Genomic DNA, 5,498 nt, shown 5'->3' on the forward strand with positions numbered 1-5,498 from the left:
TCTGCAGATGGATTTGCAGACTAGCTGAACTTTAGTGACAAACACAAGCTTAGTGGTATGGCAAGCATTCTAAAAGTTGTAGTTGGTGCATTGATAACTTTTAATAACTAATTAAATGATCGAGGAACAAATACAACTTAAAACATTATTTGTATCACGTGAAAATCATGCTTTCAGTATGGCAAATGCTGGATTGAAAAAAGTATTCTTATTTTTTGGAGACAGACAAAGTGCCAAAGCTACAAGTCTTTTACCCTTGTAATTAGGTAGTCACAAGATGTACGAGGCTTTCAAGCCAAAAATCAAGACAGAATTCGTATAATCATATGTTTTTCCCTTCTTGTTCATTCTTTCCTTAATTAACATGAACAAGAATTTTACTACATAATCTAATCCCCACCCTTTTACAGTCGCATTTTCTTGTCTTCTACATTCTGTATTGCGCTTGTAAAGATAACTGTTTCCATTCAACCAAGCGCCGTAAAAAATCCATCACCTGCAAAAAAAAAGAAAAAGATACGACTTCTGTTATGGAGTGACGATGTTATTTTCTGATCCAATATGTATGTTTGCGATCATGATAAATGCAATCACTGGTTCAGAACTTACCTCATCGGGTTCTTGTAAAGAATATGATGCACTTGTTTCCTTGGGAACTTGGAGACAAGAATGCCAAAACCTTGTCCTCTGTCTCTCAATATCTGAAATCAAAGTCTTAGCAAGATCCACTAATGTTTATAAATTAAAGACATGCCCCAGCTTCTGTTTCAAGCATTGGATACCTTAAATGCATCTTCATCGGTTCGATCATCTCCGATGTAGACCGGAAAAAAGTCATTACAATTAGCGTATCCTACAGAAAAAATCACATTTTGTAATAATGGTTAGTGATCAGAGAATATCGTGCCATGATTTTGCTAGCATTAAACAATTTCAACTGAAATAAAGTAATCAAATGGTGGAGGTGACTGCTGCTGTTTAAACTCTTTATGGATTATACATATAAAATACACTTGCAGACATGAAGTGGAGATGTTCGAGAATCAAACGACATGTAATAAAGAAGTACACTTACCAAGAGATTCTAATAAGAATTCAAGGGCTTTCCCTTTGTCCCATTTTATAGTAGGACGAATTTCTAGAACCTTTCTGCCTTGAGTTAACCGGAGTTTAGGGTATTCCTTCAGAACTGATCTAACCTGCTGTGCCAGTTCGCTCCATTTCTGCATTTTTAATAAAGAAAATTCTATGTAACCAAACATGATTTCTGTTAATAAGATGATAATAGCAATCGATATTCGTCGACGTCGATTACCTTTTCTTCGACACATCGGAAGTGTACCGAAACACAAAACTTGTTGTTCTCGACTTTAGCCCCTGGAGTTGATTTTGTTGTGTCAACAAGTTGTTTGTAAACCTCATCTATCATGGGAAGGAACTCACTAGCTGGTTGGAAGCGAACAGGTTCACTATCCTGAAGTGTAAAAGAAGGGAGTTGGGAAATATTCTCGATCGAAGGGTTAATTCGGTTACGTGATTGAATCTCGATATCTGTAACTCTAAGATGATCATTTTGGCCCACTTACTCTGTTAGAGTTGGAACGTTTCTCTGGAGCTTTAATGTCCATACCATGACTTCCAGCATAGTACAACTCAGCTAATTTGACAAATTTATACACCTACCGTTTCCGCAAACATGGAAACAATCATCAACAGTAAAAATAAACGAAGAAAAAAAGATACTGCAAAGTTAAGGCAAGAAAATGTACCTTGTCTCTGCATCTGCCACTCACTATAGCAGTAGGAAAACACTTGGCAACCTTTCTCACAGTTTTTCTCATCTGGTTCATTACAAAACATGAACAGTTTGTTAACAGGGAAACTATTTATACAAAGGCTAAACCACTGTCTGTGTGTTTCATATACACAAATAGCTCACCTTCTTGGACATGAAAGCTCGATCCGGATCCTCAACGATTGGCGAAAGAGTGCCGTCGTAGTCAAGAAACATGACTATTTGTTTGCCTTTCGACGCGTCGATTATCTGCTCAAACATCTCAAGGGCAGATGGATGCTGTAGCTGAAAGTTATCATCAACCATTAAAAATAAAATCAGAATCTTTTTGTTTGTTCGAAATATCAAAGACACCAGCCAGATAAGCTCGTGACTTACATTCCAGGAACCTTGGTCATAGGCAAGGGAAGGTGTTGATTTGATATGAGTAGGAGAAGAAGCTCTCATGGAATCGACCCATGCATTAAGTCTTGCCCCAGCACTGATTTCAAGGTTCTGCAACAACTTCTTCCTGGAAATGGAGATATATCCGTGAGGTGCCGGTGGCTTTTGTGCCGACACGGTCACGGTGATTGCCATGCTGAGGACAGATTTCCGATCAGTGATCACATTTTGAGCGGCAACCATATTCTTTGTTCTTTCTTCAAAGAAACTCACTACAAAGCGAAAAAGAACGTTTTTAGTAAAGCTTTTATAGTTAAAGAGCACAGCTTTTGAGTATCCCCCAAAATCATTAAAAAAAACAGAGCTTACCATTCGGGTAGTTAAAAGAAGAGGCGGAATTCAATCGAACGGTGGTGGGGATGTTAATGTTAAGGTTAAAGTTTCAAACTTCAAACAGAGTGTTCTGTTTCGTTTTCCGAAGAAGCTTAAAGATTTTGAAGGAAATAAATAAGACTTGAAATGACGAAACATTCAAAGTCTTACAAAATGGGGGGGGGGGGAGACTAGGAGAGGGACAAGAAGGGGTGGGAGTATTGAAGCCCGTTTTATAGCCCACGAAACCAACCAACCGATTCCTAAACTATTCACAGACGTAGGACCCCTACACTCCGCGGTAGCCTGTAAACGAATCGAACGCATACGAATGAAAGTATGTTCATGTTCGTTCATTTAATAAATAAACGAACATGAACATAAACGAACATGAACATAAACGAACAAATTTTTTTTTATGTTCGTTTATTAAGGAATATAATTTGTTCATGTTCGTTTATTTAATAAATAAACAAACACGAACATAAACGTTGGAGACCCTACCTTCTATTGTTTTTTCATGAAAAATAGTCGACAATGCAAATCAACTAAATCTACGCCATTCTAATAAATTCGCCGGCTAAAAGTTTTGTTACATCAATGTCAGACTTTAATGAGGTTTGTTAATAATGGTCCTTTCTGTTGGCAGAGTAGAAAATTTAACAGCATGAAGATTTCGAACGGCACAAATTGGACTACAAGGCAATAAAATAGATTCGAAATCCCTTCGATGCTACATATCGTAATTGATATTATTGCTAAACTACCATTTAGAATTTTAACGTACTTAAAGTTTACTCCACAACTAAAGGTCACACAAGAACTATGAAAACAAAAGTTCATTGTCAAAGTGTATTTTTCTACTTATTAATGGGTTCTTCCTGGAAAACCCATTACTTCCGCTATTACACTCTTTTTCAGAAATTACATAAAAACCTTTGTTTTGGTTTTGGTAAATTCTATTATATTTTTTTTCTTTACTGATGCTCATATACTTCCGATTGTTACCTTTATCTTCCCATCTATTTCTAGAAAAAAATATGATGTTTTCTTGAGTTTTAGATGTGAAGATACCCGCAATAACTTTACATATCAACTAATAAGCCAAATAAAACAGAGAAATATATGAAAACAGACCTGTAAACTTCAGATTGCACTATAATATAACTTGTTTTGAAGCTTTCAGCAATTGTCTCCACTCTCCAGTGAATATTAGGATTTGTGAAAAAATGGGAAAATGAATATATGTGTGAGGTGCCTCATGGGTTAACATATTGGATTTAATCTCCAAATAAAATTGGGTTAATTATGGAATTGGTCATCAGAATATCAGATTAATTAATATTTTTAAGATACTTACAAATTGGTCACCAAAATTGATTTAAGAAGATTGGGTTAAACATAAATGAATGAACATAAACGAACATAACCGAACGTTCACGAATGTAAATGAACGAACGAGACCTATGTTCATGTTCGTTCATTTAATTAAACGAACACAAAATCTTGTTCATGTTCGCTAATTTAATAAATAAACGCACATAAACAAACTTCTCGTCGTACGATTCATGAACGATTCGCTGAACGTTCAGTTTATTTACAGGCCTACTATGCTGGTGTCACCATCCTCCCACGATATCCTCTTTTATTTTTTTTTTATTTTTTTATGTTCTTTTTCTGGAGGGTCCCCACTACTTTTTAGAGAAGCCGAAACCAATAATAACAACAATACTGGTTATAAGTATTTTTCTTGCTAATTTGTTTAATAATTTTCATCTGTATATTATTATTTAATTTAGAGGCTTAGTTTATAAAAATTATTGGGATGTAATTTTATATTCTTGCAACTATTATTTGGTAGAATTAATATTGATTTCTTATCTACTAGTACTTTATAGTTACATCTCTTGTTTATCTGTTTTAAGTAATAAGACAATGTGACCCCTTCCTCCTTATGAATTTGTTATGATCATAGAGCCTTTGTTCTTACATATTTAGTTTCAAGACCTTAAGAATGCATCAATATCAAAAGATTTTGCGAAAAAATTAATCATCCCTATATCGCTCGACTCGATAAAATTACTAAATAAATAGAAAACACACATGATCCACACATCAAAAATATTGAAACTAAAGTCTTAAACATAGTATAGTACAATCAGGAGCGAATGTATGCAACCTTTAAGGAGAGTATTTATATACCTATTATTTTGGGGGAAAAAAATATCAAATTTAGTTTAATTTATATGGTGAAAACTATAATTTCATCCTCTTGTTTTATAATGAAACTTTTCAATTGGCACATGTGTTTATTTATTGGTTGGTTAAACAGCGTCTTCAAGCAGCCAGTGACAGAGCTGTGAGAACCGTGAGGTAAAACTGTAAGAGACAATTTTTACAGGCTACTGCTATTGCTTGCAGTTATGGCACGTGCAAGGCGTTCATTGTCTACTCCATCTCATGGATTCCCGCCACGTGTAAGACCAAAATCGACTCACTGTTTTCGGGAAGTTTAAATTGCGTAATTTGAATAAATAAATTCCTTTTAGAAACTTATTGGGCAAATTTTCGAATCATATCTTCAATAATAAAATAAAATTTCGAATCATGTTAGATTTGTTTGTTCAGTTCATTGAACCTGATTTTGTGTTTAGTATAGGTGTATGTAAGATTATTTATTGATGCCATTTAGGGTTCATGATGTATGATTTTATATTTTATAGATTATTAATAAATTATACGCTGATATATCATTACATAAAACATAAATTCAAGTGATTTAATTTTTAATAATATATTATCATGAAATGTTGATAATATATAAAAGTATATTCTATCATTATATTAAATATTAATTCATATATTTTATTATATTGTGTTTTAAAGCAAAGAAAAAAGTTGCACATATATATATATATATATTTATATTTTTAGATAAATTTTATAA

General features: G+C 33.8%; 1 pseudogene; it reads right to left on the bottom strand.

The window, feature by feature from the left end:
• Nucleotides 1–234: 234 nt before the first annotated feature.
• LOC120173394 lies at nucleotides 235–2,741 on the bottom strand (annotated as a pseudogene).
• Nucleotides 2,742–5,498: the final 2,757 nt, after the last annotated feature.

The sequence above is a fragment of the Hibiscus syriacus genome, unplaced genomic scaffold, assembly GCF_006381635.1.
Source record: "Hibiscus syriacus cultivar Baekdansim isolate YM2019G1 unplaced genomic scaffold, ASM638163v2 tig00111947_pilon, whole genome shotgun sequence".
Lineage (NCBI taxonomy): Eukaryota > Viridiplantae > Streptophyta > Magnoliopsida > Malvales > Malvaceae > Hibiscus > Hibiscus syriacus.